The sequence below is a fragment of the Canis lupus genome, chromosome 12 (genome assembly GCF_011100685.1).
Source record: "Canis lupus familiaris isolate Mischka breed German Shepherd chromosome 12, alternate assembly UU_Cfam_GSD_1.0, whole genome shotgun sequence".
In the NCBI taxonomy this organism is placed as follows: domain Eukaryota; kingdom Metazoa; phylum Chordata; class Mammalia; order Carnivora; family Canidae; genus Canis; species Canis lupus.
The window spans coordinates 60534727-60557695 of record NC_049233.1 but is presented as its reverse complement, the minus strand read 5'-3'; positions in this window follow the sequence as shown (position 1 = coordinate 60557695).

The window sequence follows — 22969 nt, the reverse complement described above, 5'->3', positions numbered from 1 at the left end:
ATCATGTTCAATATATATTGAAAAAGTTTTGGAAAACTATACACCAAATTCTGCTAGTGTTATACCTGCACTTATGGAATAAACAATAGGGATTCATTGATGGAGAACTTTTATTATGTTTTTTTAACTGTTTATATATTGTTTAAATTATATTTATAATATTAGATTTCTTTCTAATTTAAACATTTTTAAAAGAAATTAAGCTTACAAAAGTTAAAAAAATGAACCTCACTACTAAGCAAGGAATTTTCTTGTTTTTTTTAGATGAAAATAAAAACCAATTATTTCTTAATTTTAAATGAAATATTCATTATGTAATAATGTCCTTTTCAATTCTTCTTCTTATGTAAACTTGAAGTGATTTCTAGAGACTTAATAAGCAGAAATTGATTTTATTATTTAGTTTTCCTTTGTCTTAGAGGAAACTCATGAGAACATTATAAATCATCACCAGCCATATGTATGTAATATGAAGGTTGGTCATTTTCTACTATATAATTTCTTATAGGAATTTGGAATTCTAGGCATATTCTACAGTTCATCAAATATCTGTGATACTAAGATACCTATTTACCAGAACATCTTTTAAAAAATCTCAATCTTCTATGACATACAAATACCACACACTGCTACTGCATGGTTTTAGCCCATTAAAGGGTGTAATCTTTACTCTAGTCCTTTACTCTAGTCCTAAACTAAGTGTATTTTCTTGGGTATGTTTTTGCCTTTTTTCTTTTCACTTAAGCCTGTTCTGTCCACCATGTTTTTCCTTTCCATGTTTAACAAGCACCTCATTTAGTCAAAATATCTAAATTACATAGAGCCTAATTTATACTCAATTCTTATATTAAAAAAGATATATCTTATTATTTACAATATCATTACCCAAATTTTTTCTTTTATTTTTATGTTTTAGAGCTAGTACTTCTTTCTTTTTTTTCTTTTTTTAATATTTTATTTATTCATTTGACATAAAAAAAGAGCATGAGCAGGGGAAGTGGCAAGCAGAGTGAGAGGGAGAAGCAGGTTCCCTGGGACCATGACCTGAGCCAAAGGCAGATGCTTAACCAACTGGGCCACCCAGGCGCCCTTAGTATTTCCATTTTTAAACTGCTTCTTTTATTCTCATTATTATTTCTGTGACCAACAAATGAGTATCAATATACATATGAAGTATATTTTTAAAAATAACATCTAATTATCATTTCAAATTTATTTTTCCAAATGCACATTTAATAAATGAGGGAAGTAATATACTATGGATGTTTTATATTTTGTAATTAATAAATTAGAGAATATTGTTTCATAAGAAATAAGAATTGGCCTGAAGTCTGCAAAGGTTATAGCCATTGTTTTTATATCACACTGTGCAGAGGGGAATATAAAACCATATGATCTTAAAAGGTAGGGGAGAAATAAATCAATAATTCAGGTAATATAAAACTATATATAATCCATTAAAATTTAGAAGATAAATAAACTAGTTAAACCATACCTTTAAAATCCGTAGGTTAGTTTTATTCCCCTGAAGTTATCTCAATGCATTGCTAGGCTAATTTTCAAAATTTTCTAAAAATTCCAAACATTTGCTGAAACTTGCATTGTATCCTAAAGATACAAAAGATTTTGTTGCATCACTATTGGAAAACTATTTTGTTACCCATGAGCAATCTGGAGCAGAGCTAACTAATTATGTTATGTAGGCACAATGGCCTAAAAAAAAAAACAAACAGATACCAGATGGCAATAAAAGGGCAATTATCAATAACACAGCAAGAAAAAATTGTCCACATCAATTAAATCTATCAAACCAGTAGGAATTAAAATAAATAAGCTAATTTGCATGCCTATTCTACTCCCGGAAACATAAAAAGGTTAGATAAAATATCTATTGGTAAGCTTCCTGCAATACTCAAGATTGATATTCCATTTAAACATTTTGGCTGGCAAAAAAAAAAAAAAAAAATTCATAGATTAAAAGTGATAACTCAATTACTGTCTACTTATTTTTCTGTTATAACTGGCAGAAGGGTACTTGGCAGAGAAGATTTGACTGGTCAAAAGATAAAGATCCACATACTAAATATACTCTTGAGAATCTACTGCAAATATGATTAAGACCGTGGCACTACTTCCCGGAAACCAAGTTTTTTCCTCATTTAATGTCCACCCACTGTTGTTTTCACAGTCTTTGTCACAGTAGAAATAAACATTAAAAGATTCTAAATACTATATTTGGATTGCAATTTTCTAGGAGCAAAGTAAAAGCCATTTTTTAAAAAGCCCATTTGGCAGCAGTTGATTAAATTCTGTTTCATCCATTATAGTAACCATGTAGACTTTGTTCTTTTTTGGTGTGTTAACAGCATCTTATCATCTTTAGAAAATTTGCAGGAAAGAGATTCAATCTGGGTAGTAGCTATAATTTCAGATTGATTGCCCTTTATTTACTAGTTAATTTTCTGCTCACTTTCATAGGACTTTTTCTTCATAGAATTGTGTTTAAACAAGTTGACCAAAACAAGTTGAGCTGGAAAGAATATGAATGACCTAGTGCCTGGCTGGCTTGGCTTAATACCTGGTCATTAACCAGAGAGTTTACATTGATATTCCAAGAATTATTATTTGGAAAAGTAATTTCCTTTCTCCTGCCATCTGGTTTAGCATGATATTTCAACAAAGCCAAAGTAAGCTTAAAAACAAAAATCAGGAGATGTGGATAAATAACACTGAACATCATGAGGTCACAGACTTAACTCTGACCTAAAGTTTAGAAAATGTTAAAAGCTATTTTCTTCAGGGAATAGTAAACTAGCTCAACATTTAATAAATGCATTTTTTCTAACTTATTCTACCAGTCATTAGGTTGAGATAGTTCCATTGAAGTCCTATTCATTGTGATATATGGCATGTTAGTGTAGTGTTGCCAATGTATCCTTTGGATACATTCTTATAGTCTAGACAAAATATTTAAGGGCTATCATTAATCTACAAAATGGCTTAGGTGTTTATCTGCCCAAAATCTGAGATAAACCTTCCTGATTAACTTTCCAGATGATTAAATTAATAATTTACACATGGTTACTCCTCACTCAGGAAATATCTAGATTGCCTGAACAAGCGAGTTTACAAAGCATATTTATAAACATAATCACATTTGGTTTCCTCAATATCTTTTAGAAATAGTTTGTTTTAATCTAGTTTTAAAAAATTGGAAGACTGAAGTTCATAGAATTTAAATAATTATTGAAATGTGCTTAACTTGAACATGAGAAATTTAAGATTAAGCCATTAGACTCAAGACTGAAACACCATTAATTTCATTTCTTTTAAAACTTTGTTTGCATTTATGTTTTAACAGCAGAAAATAATGTACATTTAATTTAAATTATTATTATGTTATTATTTGCTGAATACAGAGACCTCCATGTGAATGTTTATTTTTTTTTAATTTTTTAAAATTTTTATTTATTTATGATAGTCACAGAGAGAGAGAGAGAGAGGCAGAAACATAGGCAGAGGGAGAAGCAGGCTCCATGCACCGGGAGCGCGATGTGGGATTTGATCCCGGGTCTCCAGAATCGCGCCCTGGGACAAAGGCAGGCGCCAAACAGCTGCGCCACCCAGGGATCCCCCATGTGAATGTTTAGAATAGTCTTATCACTAATCATCAAAAACAAAAAACAACCCAAAGTTCTATCAACTGGGAATGGTCAACAAATTATAGTATATCCATGCAGCAATAAAAAAGAACTAACTGTTGATAGACTCCATAAGCTGGATGAATCTCAAATTCAAGCCAGACTCAAATGCTAACTGCAAATTCTACACAGTATATACTGTATATGTTCTATTTTTATGATGTTGGAGAAAAAGGCAAAATTACAGGGATAGAATACAAATCAATAGAGTTCACAAGCTAGTGTGGAAAAAACAAATGGTGTATAAAGAGGCAGAAGGGAAAGTTTTTGCCATGATGGTAATATTCTACCTCTTGATTATTCTGGTTGGACATGTGACTATATACTTTTGTTCTGACTCAGAACTGTGCAACCAAAAAAATGATTTTTTTCTATATTTAAATTATACTTTAATAAATCTAAATTTATGGGGCACCTGGGTGGCACAGTGGGTTAGCATCTGACTCTTAGTTTTGGTTTGGTTCATGATCTCATGGTCATAAGATTGAGCCCCGTGTTGGGCTCTGTGCTGGGTATGGAGTCTGCTTGGGTTTTTCTCTCTCTCTCTCTGCCCCCTTTCAAGTAAACAAGTCTTTACAGAAATCTGACTTTAAATGATACATATTTGTAAATTTTCTAAATATATGAAGAGATATACAGTTTTCATAATTTTTCTATCTGAAGTGGAGATACATGTAACAATTTGTTCTAAATAAATCAGCCTCAGGCATACACATAGATATTATTAGCAGATTTTCATTTAAGATGAGCTGTGGATTTGAAATATATTTTAATTCAAAAACAGATGAAAGATAGGTAATGAAAACTTGGCTGAGAACAGGCAGAGTTGACAAATGCAGTGACGGTGAAAATAGAAAATCCTTATATTTTTGTGTTATGATACTTCATAATAAAGCCAACATCCTCAAGAAGTGATACTCACTGAAAAGGTAAATAAGAAATATCTGTCTATTGGTAATAGCCTTTAACTGGAAGAACAGATCTCCCCTGACATCCAGTATCCAAAAAACCCTAATTGGAACTTAAGCAGGATTGTGCCTAAATTTTTATGACTCTTATAACTCAAAAAATCAAGATTTTCAGAGAAAGAAATGGGCATGTTAGACAGGCAAAGAAGGATTTATTCAAAGCTATTGCAATAAGGGAGAAAGATTGAACTCAGTGTCACAGGAGAGATTTTAAGCACTGGGATGAGGTAGTGTCAAAGTACTAGAGGACACTAATGGGAAGGGTACAATGTGAATAACTATCTATGCTTGTTAATTGAAATTAGGCTCCTGCCCTCCCACAAAGACAAGGGAAGAGCAGTACACTCTTTTCTGATGATTACATTTCAAAGATATGTTTCTTGGGTCCTGGAGAAAGATATTTCTGGGTCATGAAACTTGCAAAAGTCTTGGAGAATATTTACATTTTGAAGAGCAGAGAAAGAATTTATATCCAAATGTTTTCTACAGTAAATAGTCTAAGGTCAGGAGTCTATAGTCAGGAAGAAACCAGTCTAAAGTTTAGTCAGGGTAAGGAGAATGTTAAGGTAGTCTTAGTCAGCATAAGCTAGATTGCAAGACTGTCAAAACTTTAGGAATCCCCAAACCACTATATAAATATTTCATTATGCCTGTTTCTAGAGATTTTTTAACAAAAACACATGAGAAGATAGATGATCCTTAATGATTATTAGAATAGCAGAGGGACACTTAGATGGCTCAGCGGTTAAGCATCTCCCTTCAGCTCAGGGCGTGATCCTGGAGTCCGGGGATGCAGTCCCGCATCGGGGTCCCTGCATGGAGCCTGCTTCTCCTTCTGCCTATGTCTCTGCCTCTCTCTGTGTGTGTCTCTCATGAATAGATAAATAAAATCTTAAAAAAAAAAGGAGGAAAATGATAAGAAGAGTAGAAGACCAGCATGGCTACATGAGAAAACAATCTGTAAAATATTTGTAAAATATGTACATTTGAAATGATTTAAAAGAAATTGAAAGATTTGAAAGAAATCAAAACCATGAAAAAGAGTAAGGCAGTGTAATATTTTAAAATTAGATTTTCAAAAGGATCAAAATAACTTTCTGATAATGAAAACATCCTTTCCATTATGTTCAGTGGACTCTTCTTACATCCCTCTTTTGGTGAACACCACCATTATACTTCAGCACTCATTATATTCCCTGCTCTGGTATTTCATATCTCTCAAAAGAACTATAAACAAAAAAATTGAATCAATACTTGGGGTAGTATTTGCTTTGTAATCCCCTTGAAAGGGGGCTTGGCTCTTTGACCCACATCTAAAAAGTACCAAACAAAACAAAACAAAACAAAACAAAACAAAAAACGAAAGAAACAAAGATTCAGACCCCAAAGAATAACCACCAAATGGATATTTTAGGAAAGGTGTCATGGATACATAAAGCAGGATATACAAAACACAATACCCAGTCAATTCTCTAATCCTACTCCTACAGAAAGCTCAGACATTTTCCCTTCCTACACTGAGTCTTTGAACTAGTACCCTCTATTGTCCTATTAATTGAGTTATCAACTTCATCTCACATATGTGACTTGGCAAAACGAAGTCCAAATATTGGCCAAACTATCATCTGTTCTTCCTTAAGGACTCTTCCAGGGTCTGCATACTCACCCAGCTGAATAGGTTTGGCTTTTTCTTTTTATGTTCTATCTTACATGGTTTTGTCTTGTTTTGTTTTTTCTCTAGAGGTGATTTTGATGCCTACGTATATCTATATCTATATATTAGATAGATGATAAGTAGATATTCCTTCCATGTTGCTAGTGAGTAATTTTATTATCATTCTATTTTTAGACTATTTTTGAATCTTGAAGAAAAAAGTATTATTAATAAATAAATATGCATAGAATACATGAATGAATGAATAAGGTAAGTGTATTCTAAACAAAAGCCAGACAGGCTAATGTTTGATTTAGACCCAACATTAGAGAAACCTTTTTTTTGTGTGTGTGTGTATGTGTGTGTGTGTGTGTGTGATAGAAAACCTGGAATGAGATTCAGCATGAAACTTTGGTTTACAAAGTTATTTGAGGCATATTTGGGATATATTTGGGTTTAGAAAGCAGAGCAAATATATGATAAACATTTGTGTAGATATTGAAATGATAATTGAATGGAGAATGAATTGAAAAGAGAGACACTGTTTCAAAAGTCTCATTTTATAACACAAATATCTGAAAAATACCTATGAGTTATATATTGCAAGAACATTAGTTTTCAATTTCCAGAAGGAAAAGAGGGAATAAATATGTAAATGAAAATTTGCAAGACACTTCAATGACAGATTTTTTTCTTTTGGAATTCTGAAATATAGTTAACTGTAATTATTATCAGTAACATAAAAGGAGAATGCAATGGTCAATTGTAAGTGGTATTCAAAATATTAATTTTATGATAATCAATTTTAAATTTAAATACTTATTATTGCTACTGAATCACAGTGCTTGAACATGAACCATTTTATGCTTTACATGTGGAAGAATATCTATTAAAGGTGCACTGATAGTCTTCTACTACCGCCATAAAACATACATATAAAAGCTGACTTCTGGAAAGGTTTCAAGGGAACATCTGTCTTTTCACAATGAATATTGGATCATGTTGGGGGCACCTGGGTGGCTCAGTGGTTGAGTGTCTGCCTTTGGCTAAGCTTGTGATCCCAGGGTCCTGGGATCAAGTCCCGTGTCAGGCTCCATGCAGGGAGCCTGTTTCTCCCTCTGCATATGTCTCTGCCTCTCTCTGTGTCTTTCACGAATAAATAAATAAAATCTTAAAAAAGAAAAAAAAGAAAATTGGATCATTTTGTTTGCTTGCTCAAAATCCTATACATAATAAAAGGCCATTATGTGTCAATAAAAATAACAGGCTTCCTGGCATAAATATAGAAGCATTGCCCACATAACTTCAGTAATCCATTACTGAAAAGCAATAATTATGCCACAAGATGTTATCAGATTGTCTATTTCCCATTCTTCTAAATGGGACATTTATTATGAATTTCACATTAGCCTAAAATCCCCAACTCACTTCCTAAAATGTAATTAAATACAATAAAGCACCTGTGTAGCAATTTATTATGTAAAATACTTAAAACTTTGTTTCCTCATGACTGATTAAAATGGGTTGTTAAACTTTTGGCTTGTGTGTTTTAACACATGCAGTTTGCACACTGGATCATAAGCATCATCACACAGAAAAATACATAAATATGTTAGAAAACAAAAAAGTCAAACATTTAAGGACACTGCAATGCAATTTATTGGTCCTTACCAAGTAAGATGGATGATAGAGCTGCAGTAAGTTGAAGGAGGAGAAGAATATAAGCAGAGATTGCTATGGGTGTGGAAGGTGATGTTGCATAGGAGTATGCAATGAAGGATTAATTTCAAGCAAACTGGGATCCCTGGGTGGCGCAGTGGTTTAGCGCCTGCCTTTGGCCCAGGGCGCGATCCTGGAGACCCGGGATCGAATCCCACGTCAGGCTCCCGGTGCATGGAGCCTGCTTCTCCCTCTGCCTGTGTCTCTGCCTGTGTCTCTGCCTCTCTCTCTGTGTGACTATCATAAATAAATAAAAATTAAAAAAAAAAATTTCAAGCAAACTCCCAGAATTAGAGGCATTAGTAAAATAATCTTTGTTGTTTTGATGTTGTTAAAGGAAGGCTATGAAAAATAGCCTTCCCCTAAGATGATGTACCATTTAGGGTGAAAAACTTCAAAATTGTCCTTTGTATGTTGTGCTTATGTTTGTAAATTCCTTATCTGATGAAAGATATTACATCCTTTTTTAAACAAAAGCCATCTCAACTTATCACTTTCATATTTGTGCTTGTTAATTGTGTCAACTTGACTGGGTCATGGGGCGCCCAGATGTTTGATTAAACATTACTTCTGGATGTGTCTTTGAGGATGTTTGCAGATGAAATTAGCATTTTGAATTGGTAGGCAGAGTAAGGCAGATTGCCCTCCAATCTGTTGTGGGCCTGAATAAAACAAAAAGGCAGAGGAAGGGAGAATTTAATCTCTTTGCCTGGCTAATTTAGCTTTTCGTGGACCTTCCTCTGCCCTGAAACTTGAACTTACATCTTAGGTTCTCTTATTCTCAGGCCTTTGGACTTGCACTAGTATTATACTACCAACTTTTCTGGGTCTCTGGCTTGCAGACACCGTAATCACATGAACCAATTCTTTATAATAAATCTCTTTATACATTATTATATATATTCATACATCTATTCCATATACATACACACATTTATGTATATATATATATATATATGGATATATATATTGTTTCTGTGTCTCTGAAGAACCCTGACTAATACAGATTTAGTACCAGAAATGGGAATCATTTAGTTATGTAGTCCACTACTCTGTGGTGCCTTTTACCACTAGACAAATCCAAGAAATGAATTCATTTGCTAGACATTCTAGTGGTCTTTTGGAATGTCGACATTCATTATTAGGGTGACTCTTGAGAATTGTCTTGGTCATCATTTCGTTTAAAATGTTTTAAATTAGACAAAATACATACTTTTTCTTAAGCAACAGCTAGAATTATCTAGTTTATTTATAATTAGTAGTTTTTAGAGACAAACATCTATAAAATGTGAACAAGAATCTTTTTTCCCAGGAAAACTGACCTGCAGACCACAGTTTAAGACAATTATTGATTATTGTTCTTGATCTAAATAAACACCTTTTTTTCTTTTTTTAAAGATTTTTAGATTCATTTATTCATGAGAGACACAGAGAAAGAGAGAGAGAGAGGCAGAGACACAGGCAGAGAGAGAAGCAGGCTCCATGCAGGGAACCCGATGTGGGACTGGATCCCGGGTCTCCAGGATCACGCCTGGGGCTGAAGGCAGTGCTTAACTGCTGAGCCACCAGGGCTGCCCTAAACACCTTTTTCAAATTTATCTTGTCCTTTCAGGTACATCCCACTCAAACCAAGACTGTAGTTATACCATTAATACATTTAATATCAATAGAAAGGATTAATTATTAACAAATTACACATTCATGTGGTACATTTAGCAATTTTATTGTAAAAGCTGTTTTATAAAAATTAAATAAGAACTATTATGTTTTGGAGATTAGTCATTTTGGTGACAGTTAAATATTACTTATCCTGAAGTGTAGATCATTATAGAATTTAATTACCTATGTAGAGAATACCCTAATTTTAGAATATTTCAAATTGCTGGCATCATTTCCATATAAATTCATAATCCAAAATTATTGTACATATTTGTGTGGAATCTATTTTAAAAAAAAATAAAGGGGATGCTTTCTAAAAATCACATCAAGTAAAAATCTTATTTGTAAATAAGTTAATTACAAAGATATTTAAAATAAATTTACAGTAAGTTTCATTTTATCATTTTGGTAGTGAATAGGTTCTAAAATCTATGGGAAACTAGTAAATTTTATTATGACCATTTTCAGAAGTATTGCCCCTTTATGAATCACCCTTATGTCAGTGAAAGATCCAAAATCTTTAGCATGGCAGACAGGTTGTTAGTGTTTTGATCTTTCCTAACTTCTCAGCCTCATGGATTTAAGTTTGAATTACTCCCAAATGTGCTATGTTCTCTCTGCTACTATATTCTATGCTAGGCTTCCTTGACTTTAGTCTCATCCCCAAGGCTTCCTGGCTAACTTCTACTTGTAATTCAAGATTCCACTGCTATCACTAACTCAAAAAAACCTTTCCTTATACCTCCCCAGTCTAAATAAAGTTCTGGCAACACTGATAAAACACTCTCCTTAATCAAAGCACATAATGATTCATTTTCTTACCCCTCTACCCTCCCACCAAAGATCATGAACTCATTGAAATTCAGAAAAATATGTTATTCATTTCCATGTTTCAAAAGCCTGGTTTAGTGTTAAATATTTAGAGTTCCGTAAATGTTTATTTAGAAAGATCAAAATTAATGAACCAAAAGCGTATAGCACAAAAATAATAAATTTCAAAACGAAGATTAATTGTGTGCTCTAGAAAAAATAATTGAGATAAATTGTCTTTCTTTTTAAGATTTTCAAAATTCCTGGAGAAATCCTTTATTAGTATTTTAGGTTCACTGTGTTTATAAAAGTATATTGTAAAGTTATATCTTTAATTTATTCTCTCCAAAGTCAAATTAGTAAACCCTGTATCAGAGTTATAGCATTAATGAGGCATGTTTAAAAACCACAGGATCTCTTTACATTATTAAAGAATTTAAAACCCAGGCATGATAGAGAGTTGATCTTGTATGTAACTTTAAAAATGTATGCATATTTAATATTTACAACTTAACATCATTTATGTTAAAACATTAAGTAGCAGAGAAATATTAAAATCTAATCTTAAGATTAATATAGGGTCAATCAAATTATTTTATTATCATTCACACAATTAGGTCACCTCCTTTTCTTTGGATATATGATAGTTTCAGTTCTATAGTATGTTATATTCTGAGCCACATGTAGTCTTAATATGTAAATCACTATCCCCAAACAATTAATTTGATTCTTTAGATTTGATTTATAAAATAAATAAGTAAATGTAACTTAGGAATTCTATAAACTCTTTTTTTAGTCCTTGTAAACAACCCTAGATTTTGCCAGGAATTCAATTGGCTTCAGAATTGTACAACAAACTTCAATTTCAAGTAATCTCCAGAGAAGTTATACTTCTGGGAATATCTGTGTAGTGTTCTAAATGTTTTGGAGACTTGCTACAGTGTTTTCTCTGTTTTCCTTCACTTCCTATTCTCTTCATATCCCCTAAGAAAACCTCAGGCACTAGATATAGCAATAAATTGCTATGAGTGTTATGTTAGAAAAGGTGCTTCGAGATACAGAACGGGGGCATATTGTGTATTCTGTGAGGTCAGGCATGTCCTCCCTGAGGAAGTTTTGAAGGAAGAGAATGAATACTAATTATATGGGGCAGGTTTTCCAGCAAACACGATAGCATATTTAAGGGTTGGGAAGAAAAATAAAAAATCCGTTTACCTATATGTAGCTATTTGTGTGTGCGCACATGCGTGTGTAAGACTGCCCTCATCATTAGCTGAAGTTACAATGGCAATTATACCCACAGATTAATTTATATGGTCAAAGCAGACTCTGCAAAGAAATGCCCTAAAAACAATTTTGTGGACATTAGTTCATGGTACTGTAAAAGACTTATGTTGAGTCACATGGTGGCTGAGTGGTTGAGCATCTGCCTTTAGCTCAGCGTGATCCCAGTGTCCTAGGATAGATTTCCACATTAGACTTCCTGCAGGGAGTCTCCTTCTCCCTCTACCTATGTATCTGCATCTCTCTATGTGTCTCTCATGAATAAATAAATAAAATCTTTAAAAAAAATAAAAGGTTTATATTGAAAGAAGCTAGGAAATTTACATGGAAGATATTTTTGGACTCTTATAGTATGTACTCTCTTCTCCCAGTGAAAAGAGGAGATGTTTGCACCCCCCCACACCCCAAGTATGATAAACCAGATTTCAAGGGACAACGTAAACAAGGATGAAGGAAGAGTACTTCACAGGCTCAGCTCTTTCCTGTTCATAAGCTCCCATTCCAAACTTGACCCTCAAAGGGAGTGAACTCCCAAATACTTCCTTATTACCTCATTTTGACCCTCAGTGGTTGCTCAAGAATACAAGTAAAATTTCCAAGGAAAATTGACTAAAAGGTGGAAATTTGAATGCAGAAAGTTTAGTGGTAATGCTCGTTGGAACAATAACTATGTAGGAGGAAGTGGAACAGTGATGCAGTTACCCTAAAATGCTCAACCCAGCTGCAGAGCCCCTTAGTCAACCACATGCCAGGCAAAGGGACCAGACTCTTATTTCTCTATCAGCCAGTCTTTACAGGCAGGCTGGATCCAGGTTGAATGCGTCACCGAACAGGAGCCATATCTTTCTGCCAAGGGCAACACCTAGAAAAGCCTCATCTATGTCATCAGTAGGCAATATTTCCAGCCACTTTGGAAGTGACTCATTGCAGTGTCCACCATATACTTACCTTGTATGATTTTTATTCAGTGGCAGAGGAGAACTGATTCCATCCAGTTTGAGGATGCACAGGGCATGTTAGCTGGGAAAACATTAGCTTGCTGGGGTAGCTCAGCCAAGATAAGACTCAGGCTCTGCCTCTGGAATAAAAAGATAGTTGCTGGACTTGTGCAGGTACATAGAATTTGTGTCTAATTTAGTTAATTCTTTATATGTAGCAGCTATTGCTCATACAGGATTCAGAGATTCACAGAGCATTCAGTTAACTGGAGAAAATTCAATATGATGAAAGGTTAAGTACAAGTGGAGCAGAGTGAGAGATGAACTTGAAGAGTAAAGTGCCAGTTTATATCCTACCTAAGAAGCCACATTTGAAAGTTTGGACTTTATTCTAAGATAAATCAGGAAACATATCAGAAGTGACATGATCAAATATGAATTTCAGAATGTTTGCAGAATAAAGAATGAAAAAGAAATAAATGTTTAAAAATTGGAAAATTACTGACCAGGGACTTCACAAATAAGATTTAAAACAACAAAAATCATATAAGCTGCTGAGGATAATTAGTCATTTAGAAAATGAAATTTTAACCAAAACAGATACCAGATAACTATCATGCAAAAAAAAAAAAAAAAAAAAAAAAGTTTTGCTGGAGATACAGAAAACTAGGACCTCTCATTATTGCTGGTATTTGGTATTACTGCTTAGAAAACCAGAAACCTATAATAAAGCTAAACATAGAAACTATGACCCAGCAATTCCACTCTTTGGAATATGTTTAACAGAAATGCATTCATAGATCCATAAGAAAAAAAATCACAAGAGTTTATGGGAGCCTTATTCATGTTAACTAAAATTGGAATTAAGCAAAATGTCTATCAAAAGTAGTCAATAAAAATTTCTGGAATGTTCACTATGCAATACAATTTGCAATGAAAAAGAATAAACTATTGGAACGCCTGGATGGCTCAGTGGTTAAGTGTCTACCTTTGGCCCAGGGCATGATCCTGGAGTCCCAGGATCGAGTCCGACGTGGGGCTCCCTGAATGGAGCCTGTTTCTCTCTCTGCCTATGTCACTGCCCCTCTATCTCTGTGTCTCTCATGAATAAATAATTAAAATCTAAAAAGAAAAAGAAAAAGAATAAACTATTAATATATGCAACAGAATGAAAGAGTCTCCATATGTAATATTGAACAAAAGAAACAATACATTGAGTTCATTTGGCATAAAAACAGCAAAAACATTTGTTAAGAAAAAAAGCTTTCAATGAAAAAGACAAAATAATGGCCATTATTATAAGATAGATATTAGCTGGAGGAAAAGTTTGTGTAAATTTTAAGGAGATGCATTTATAAAACATGGTTATTTTTTCAATGTATGTAAAATCCAATATATGTAAAAATACGTATTATATATTTTTCAACATAAATATCTAAGGACATACATTGAAAAAATCAGAAAGGGTATCTATTGGTGAGAAATAAGACTTAAAAATGGGTAATGAAGGGAGCATCCAATCGTGTACTATGAATTAAGAATTAGTACTGACTCCTGTAACTGCTATCCTATATTAATGGAAAAATTTATATTATAGTTATTGATGTTACTGGGATATTTAGTGAGTATAATACCCAGTCCATGAAATGAGTTCTGGTATTTATTCTGCAGAAAGAACATTAAGTAAGCTTAGCTAGGTCTAGAGAAGGAAGGCACACCAATAAAAGAATAAAAGCCAGACATAGCCCATTGAAAATTGATTTTCTGTACAGTTTGTGATTACCTTTGGTCAAACAATCAAGACATACAACATTGCTGATTTATTCACTTGCATATTAATCAACATAAATAATCATTTATTTTTCTTAACAAACTTTTATTGGGTATCTGTGATCTTCCACATATAAGACCAAGTGCTTCAAAGGCAAAACATTGTCTGGACCTTAACAAATGAAATGGAGGATATTGAGGAGTGAATCTTGCTACAATGTGTTACACTATAATTTACTATTGTGTGACAGGAGCCATGAGTAGGATGTTTTATGAGGTAAGATAAATACATCAAACTAAAAGGTTATATTAAGAATGCATTACCCTGAAAATAAGAGAAATCTAATTAATATTGATTTAAACTAAATGTTGACTAGTAGTGGTCTGGCAATCATTTTGTAGCTCAACAATGTTAGAGCCTATGAATACATTTTTCCATTTTTTTTTCTTGCTTCTGGTCTATAGTCTTGGGTTGATTGCCACTGCTCTAAGCAACATGTACTGTTCTACATTCCAAAAGGAGGAAAACACTTTCCACACCTTTTCTTGATATTTCTGAGGGAAAACCCTCTCTAGATGATTTCTGATAACAGTTCATTGGCCAGGATTACTACATGCTCACTCTAACAGTAGGTTCGCTTGTTTAGTTAACACTTCAATTTTCATACTTAGCAGAGGAAGACAAAAGAAAAGTAATTGGAAATTGATGTGTATGAGTCATCCTCATTCTCTACTGCATAGGAAGAAAAATACAAAAATCCAATAGAAGGTATTGTTCGAGTTTCATTTTTAGTGACAAGCAAGGTGTAACCTAAATGTGTACAGGGAGTGGAGAGCATTCTAAGAGGAGAAAACCATTTTTAAGAAAACCCATGAGCCTTGGGTAAAGGCTTTTTTTTTAAGAAAACCCATGAGCCTATAACTAATTCTATGTAGGTGAACAAAGAGGAGATGTTTGGAGTGGTATAACTCAAGGCTAGAATGGTAAGCAAGAATTATGCCATGTGATGTATTTTAGAGTAAGTTAAATTTGAATTTTAGACTAAAAATACAGCAAAACATTAAAATATCTTAACAATTTTACTCGGTCTTATTTGCATTATAGAAAGATCATTCTTATAGAATATGAAGGATGAAATAAAGGGATGCCAGACAGATGCTAGGTGAGAAGTCATGAAAGTCAGAAGTAGGAATAGTGAAAATATGATTAGAGTCAGTGAAACATAGTTAAGACATATTAAGAATATTATATCTATGGACTATACAAATGACCAGTTAGTAAGTAGTAGATAAGGAGATAATAAAAAGAAGTCTAGGGTTTTTGTAATGATTGTGGGTTGATAAATGAATGAGAGTCAATCCATTTACAACATAAGACATACAAAAAGTGGAGAAGATACTGTGAGAAAGAAAGCAAATTCCTTTTTATATTTACTGAGTGTTAAGTGTCTCTGAACATCCAAATGTAGGTACCCAGGTTGTAAATGGACAGTAGAAGTAATATTCAAATATGGGACATAGTTGTGATGCTGATTATAGATGAAGTTTACTACAAATTTTATGGAGAGACATAAGAATAAGATCTTGGGAGGAATATCAGTATCAAGGGCTGTGTAAAGGGTGATGGCCCCATGAATGTAATCAAGAATAGATAGCTCTCTATAGACAATTTAAGAATACTTGAAGGGTTGAGTGTCATGGAAACCGGCAGTAGTCATGGTCAAGTGAAAACAATGAAATACAGAAGTCAATAAGAATAAAAAAGAGCTTTTTAAAAATGAAGTTTTGAATATGTTAATGAGTGCTGTTTTACTGGAGTGTTGATAGAAAAGATAGGCTAATGAATGAAGAAGAGAAGTACATTTGCATGGAACAATGAGTGCAAAGTATGCTCTCAAAACCACTTCCTGAATCATATATCAGACCTATAAGAGCCTATTCATCACATTATACTGGCTTATTTGAATGTATGGATTTTCAGTAGAAACAACTATAGTTAAGCTGAACTCCTTGAAGACAAATGTGATAAGCCATACATATTCAGCAATTGTCATCTTTTTAAAATCATAGCCAGACGTCTTATTCTAGATGGGTATGTCAACCAAAAGATACTCAGCATCACTGTTCTCTTCATTATCTATTGGATTCTTAACTTTTTGCTTTATTTGTATATTTTCACCTATTGAGTTAAAATTTAGATAAATTACTGTGCAGGTGAATTTTTCCTGAACAAAAAAATAATATGAATAAATCATAAGTAGACAGATGAAAGATGTGCCTAAGGCTGGACTTTACAGATAGGAGTGCTTCCTAATTTTGAGTTATATTTGGATAATTTTTTTAATAAGCGTTTTTTTTTTAAGATTTTAGTTATTTATTCATGAGAGACACCCAGAGAGAGGCAGAGATATAGGAAGAGAGAGAATCAAGCTCCCTGCGGGGACCCCAATGCAGGACTTAATTCCAGGACCCTGGGATCATGCTGAGCCAAAGGTGGATGCTCAACCACTGAGTCACCTAAATGTCCCTAAAAAAATGTTTTTAAAACTCTCTTCCAATTCATTTTGTTATATCAGATAAAACTAGATATAATGCCACTTTTCTTTCAGCTTATATTCAACAATTTTATACATGTAATATTATCATATATAATAGATAATAAATATATAATATGTAGTATAGAAATATATCTATTATAAATATTATATATAATATATAGTATATATAGTACATAATATATTATAAAATACAAGATATAGCATATAAATGAAGTTAAAAGCAACCACATTAAAATTATCAGTATTAGAATAATGTGATAGATGATGTTTTACAGTTCTGAAACTGAGTATGGTATTATCTACAACAAACACATTCTTCTTAGTTTGTCATGTTATAATATCATTTTCACTTCTGCATTAACAGTTCTTTAATTTCATTATTATGCAAAGTACAGCTGCTTACACTTGTAGAATAAATTAATTTAATTTTCTTACTTCAAGAAAGTCCATAACAATGAAAGTAATACTTGGCACCAATAAGATTATAAATATAAATGGAAATTCATGTTGGCATGGAAGGTGGCCTTCTCTTCTTAAGTGGTTATCCAGATAATCCAAAACTTACATATGCATTTATGTAATTGTTAAAAATTCCCACAAATGTTTAAAATTTCATAAAGAACTTCACATTCCCTGAAGATATGTCTACTGATGCTCCTGCCGGATTCATGAAACCCAACTGGAGAATGACTGGAGAATTAGGATCTGGAATTGGACAAACCTTCAACTCCCAAGGCCTAGAACTCCCTGGTAACATGATCTTGAGCAAATTACTTACCCTAAGATTTCTTTTGTTTTTGTGAATGATGGGTAAAAATGGCAGCACTATCTACCAAAGACTGAAGTGCTCATCACAGCCCCTTGCATTTATTAAGCAATTAAAAATGTTAGCGGTAATACTACTAGCTTCTCTATATTCTCATGTCTGAGAGGAAAAGATGAGGATTGACCAATAAAACTACACAGGTATTCAAGTGAGCAGCCTGGATTATAGACTTATTAGAACTATGGAAGCTTAAAGTTTTGTAGCATTCTAAACTAATTTAATTTGATTTGACAAAACATTGTATGAGTCTTCATAGGTTATTAGCCTTTGTCAAGATCCCAAATAAAATATTGTATCAAGCAAAGATGTTTTAATCATTTTAATTCTTTTTATGTCTCTCTCCTACTCTGTATTTTTCAAATTTTTTATTCCACAACTGACTGCTCCTCCAATTTTAAAATGGCCTTGTGTCTCATATGAAGTTACCAAATAATTATTACTGATTTCAGCCAATCATTAAGTAAATATTTATTAACTCATCCTACCCTACTCCATGGACATGTTATCTTAAAACTGAATAAAGTAACTATACTCAAATAATTTATATTAAATTATAAATGTTCAAAATATTACCCATGGCAGAGTTGCTTTTTCAGTGTTTTAATCTAATAAGAGCTCTATTGATGAAATACACAACAGATGTATTTGAACATGAGCCTTCTTGGGCTTTGAAACTGACACATTTTTTAGTCCTATCCAGTTATCTTCCAGAACCCAGACATGTTATCATCTTCCTAAATGCCAAATTCATTATCTTTTATATTCCTTCAAAGCACAGTAAAACACAGATATCACCTAGGGAGAGATTGAATCAGGACAAGGTCTAAACCCAGAGAACAGAAATGCCGTTTATTTGTTTTTATACCAATGTCCTCTCTTCAACTTAACATAGCACTTTGAATAGATCAGGAAAAATAATATAAAAATATAAAGACATTAATCATAAATATGTATTTTAGGGTATAAGAAAAGAGTTTTACAGATGACCATGAATAAAGCTCAAATGAAGAAGTATTCTTGAGTACATAATTATCTCCCATGAGTGCCATGAGAATTAATGAGTTAATGTTTAAAAAGCAATTTGAAATATTTTGATGAGAAATGCCATTAAGTACTTTATAACCCCAACTTGTTAATTAAATTTCCTGAGGAATATCATTTTATTATTGTCACATGAAAGTACAGGGTGTCCCCTTCAATGTGACCTGCAGTATAAAATTATAGATTTTACCCCTGGAAATTACAAAGACAATAGAATGTCTTGTCAAACTTACACACATAGGGTTCAAATCTGGGGGGGTAGGGGGAGCCTCTTTTTATCCAGAAGGGAAAAAAAAACAACTTTAGTTCATTTTAGAACATGGACCCTATCTGAAATGAGGCTTTTAAAATGTAAAAGAATATATAGATTTTTGATAATCATTTATAAAATACCAATTCCTAGATGAAAACTAAATAAATAACTACATTAAGGCACCTGAGTGGCTCAGTAGGTTAAGTGTTTGCCTTAGTCTCAGGGTCCTGGGATCAAGCCCTGTAACAGGATCCCTGCTCAGCAGTGAGTCTGTTCCTCTCTCTTCCTCTCCCTCTGTGATCTTTCTCACTCTTGCTTTCTCTCAAATAAATAAATAAATTCTTTAAATAATAATAATAAATAAATATATGATACTCAGCAGAAGTTTATGTGAAAACATTTTAAATCTGTGCAGTTAAAGGGTGAAAGAGATAGCAAGAGAGGAAGTAATTATTAAAACCTCTGCAAAAAAAAAAAAAAAGAAAAGAAAACCTCTGCAAAAGAAAGGTTTCCATATTAAAAATATATATACAAGGCAGATAACCAGTTTCTGTGGGGGTTTTGACTCGACACACTTATATGAATGGAACATTTAGTGCTCTTTCCAATCTGTAGTTCTATAAAAATTACGAGAGAACTAAAAAATGTATCATTAGTACTAGCTCTAATTTTCATAATTTATAGCATTTAGAACTCTAGGCAATAATAAAAGCAGCATTAAATAGTTTGGCTTCTGTCAGTGAGTTTCCTCTTTATATGATCATGGTTAATTCTTTCACTAAAAAGTACTTCAAATTCTCTATTTAAAAAAAAATCACCAAATCAACATCACCAAATCAGGAATAAACTGAAATTGACAATATTTTCATCATTGACATTTCTACAAGGTTTTTCAATGGATAAGGAAGAGTAATCCTGAATATTGCCTATACTTAATAGATCTTTTTCATTAAGAAAACTCAATTTTATTTATTTATTTATTTACTTACTTACTTACTTATTTAATTTATTTATTTTTAAAGATGTTTTTAGTTGAGAGAGAATGTGCATGCATGGGGGAGAGGCAGAGGGAGAGAGAGAGAATCCACAAGCTGACTCTCTACTGAGAACAGAGCAGGAGAGATGCTCCATACCAGGACCTGAGATCATGGTCTGAACTGAAATGAGTTGCTTAAGAGACTGTGTGACCAGGTGCTCCAAGAATACTCAATTTAAAAAATTGATACACTTCTTTTTTTTAAATGTTATTTAAAGTATATGCAGTCAAAAAAGTGAGATCTTGCATTAGTGGTTCTATTAGGAGGAAAATGTCTTCAAGAATGCTGAACTGGCTTTATACTAAGGTCTGTGTTAATGGATAATTTAATTATTTAACTTTTAAAACAATTATCTACTAAATATCAATGGAAACATTTAACTATGTAAAATGAGACAAATATACTTTGTTTATGCTATTTAGACAGTCAATGATAAATTTTAATTTCTGATATATTAATGAAGTATAAGTGCTTTTTTTTTTTTTTTTTTTTTTTTTTAAAGATTTTTATTTATTTATTCATGATAGTCACAGAGAGAGAGAGAGGCAGAGACACAGGCAGAGGGAGAAGCAGGCTCCATGCACCGGGAGCCCGACGTGGGATTCGATCCCGGGTCTCCAGGATCGTGCCCTGGGCCAAAAATCTAAAGATTTCCATGTTGCCTCTTTTTTTAATAGTAAGACAGATTTTTCTATTACTAGATGCATTTTTATTCAGAATACTTTTATAACATTTTCTTATTTTAAGAAAGTTCCACTGAATATTTAAGGTAAGTTTCACCAGTCAACTATTACTACAGTTACAGGTGTTGGGGTATATTCTACTCACTGTAGAGGATTTTAAAACTTTAGAATCTCACCAACATACCAGGAGCAAAATAAGTCAGTAGTCGTAATTTTTCCCCAGCTACATGATTTATTTTTTTTTCTTGTGAAATGAACAGAAGTCTCTCTTCTGCAGCTCTGAAACTGTTGGGTCATGCCCTGAGCCTGGGGCTAAGAAAGCAGAGTTTTCTTAAGGCAAATACTTCTGGAAGATTCTGGAAAAATAAGCCTCAGGGTAAATTCAACTGACAATTATCCTTGTTATAGCAGATCACAGAAAAAATACTTCCGTACCTTGAAGGGAAATGTCCTCAAAGGAGATAAACTTTGAACTGGATTCCTAAAGGACAGTAGAATTCAGTTAGGCAGAAAATGCGATGGAAGGCTAATCTAAATGGAAAAATAATATGAGATATTAAAATATTGTAGAAAGAGTAGTGTATAAAACATGGAGGTGGGGAAAATACGGACTATATGAGAAATAGATTGTAGAAGTAGCTTGATATCTTGTATCTATCAACAAATGAATGACATATTTTAATACCTCCACCAGATTGTGGAAGGCATTCAGTTCTAAGTTAAGAGTATGGTATTATCCTATGGGTTAAAAATATCACAAATTTTTTTTATCACATAACACATTAGTTACAGATAAAAAAAAAAAAAACTAAACATGCTCCTTTGTATGTTATCAATTTCTGTGTAGCAAACTACTCCAAAATGTAATGTCTTAAAACATTAAGTAACTTACCTGTTCATAATTTTCTAGTCAGTGCTTTTAGACTAATTTCAGCCAATTGCTTGCTCATCTATCTATGTATCTGTGACCTATATATTTTTGTTACATGCTGAGTACTCCTCTAAGAGCTTTATAATGATTGTAATTCTTTCTGAAAACTCTTATGGAGTTTTACTATTATTCCTACTTAGAGCAATAGAAACTGAAACAAATCATATTAGAGACACGCCCAACATCACACACAAAAAAATAATGGATGCAACCTGGTTATACTTATAGGAAAGTGGGATTTCACCTTTCAATCATAATTGACAGCATAGGAATATGTGAAATGGTCCATAGAGAAAAGTAAACTGGGGGCTCAGAACAGAATCGTGAAGAATACCAATATAGAAGAGATAGGCAAAAAAAGAAAAGCCTTTTAACAATGATCATAACCCTGGCCATACAGTAGAACTCTGAGGAGTTTTAATGAACAAATCCCTATATCCCAGGACACAGTAAATATGGCATGGGGCCTTGGAATCTATAGTTTCCATACTAAAAGTAGGTAATTCTGGTTCATCCACTTCACAAACATGCATTTAGATATTTAGAGATTATCTAAAAACTCTACATGAGGGGGTATTTGGGTGGTACAGTCAGGTAAGCCTGTGAGACTTAGTTTCAGCTGAGGTCACGGTCTCATGGTGATGAGTAGAGCTCCATATGGGGCTCACGCTGAGCACAAAGTCCGCTTGAGATTCTTTCTCCCTCTCCATCTGCCCCTCCTACTCGCTTTTGCTCTCTCTCTAAAATAAATAAACAAATCTTAAAAATAAATAAATAACTATACATGAGTGGGAAACTTGACAGATAATCTATGAAAATTTAGGAAACCAAGAGGAAATATTTCAGGTAAGATGTAGTTGCTGCAATGGTAGAAGACACTTGAGCATTTCAAATTCTAATGGGAAGAAATCAGTAGCAAAAGAGAAGTTAAAGACCTAGGAAGGCGAGCTGATAGCTGTGGAGTAAGAACTTAAAAAGTTTTAAGAAAGGGTTAAAACAACAATTGAGAGTTTAGCTTTTAACAAGAGGCAAATTTCTCAAGTGTACACAGATCTGGGATTTTGAGTGTAGAAGGTGTGAACAAATCAATTTACAACATATGAGAAATCAAAATTGCCCAAGGATACAAAATGAAAC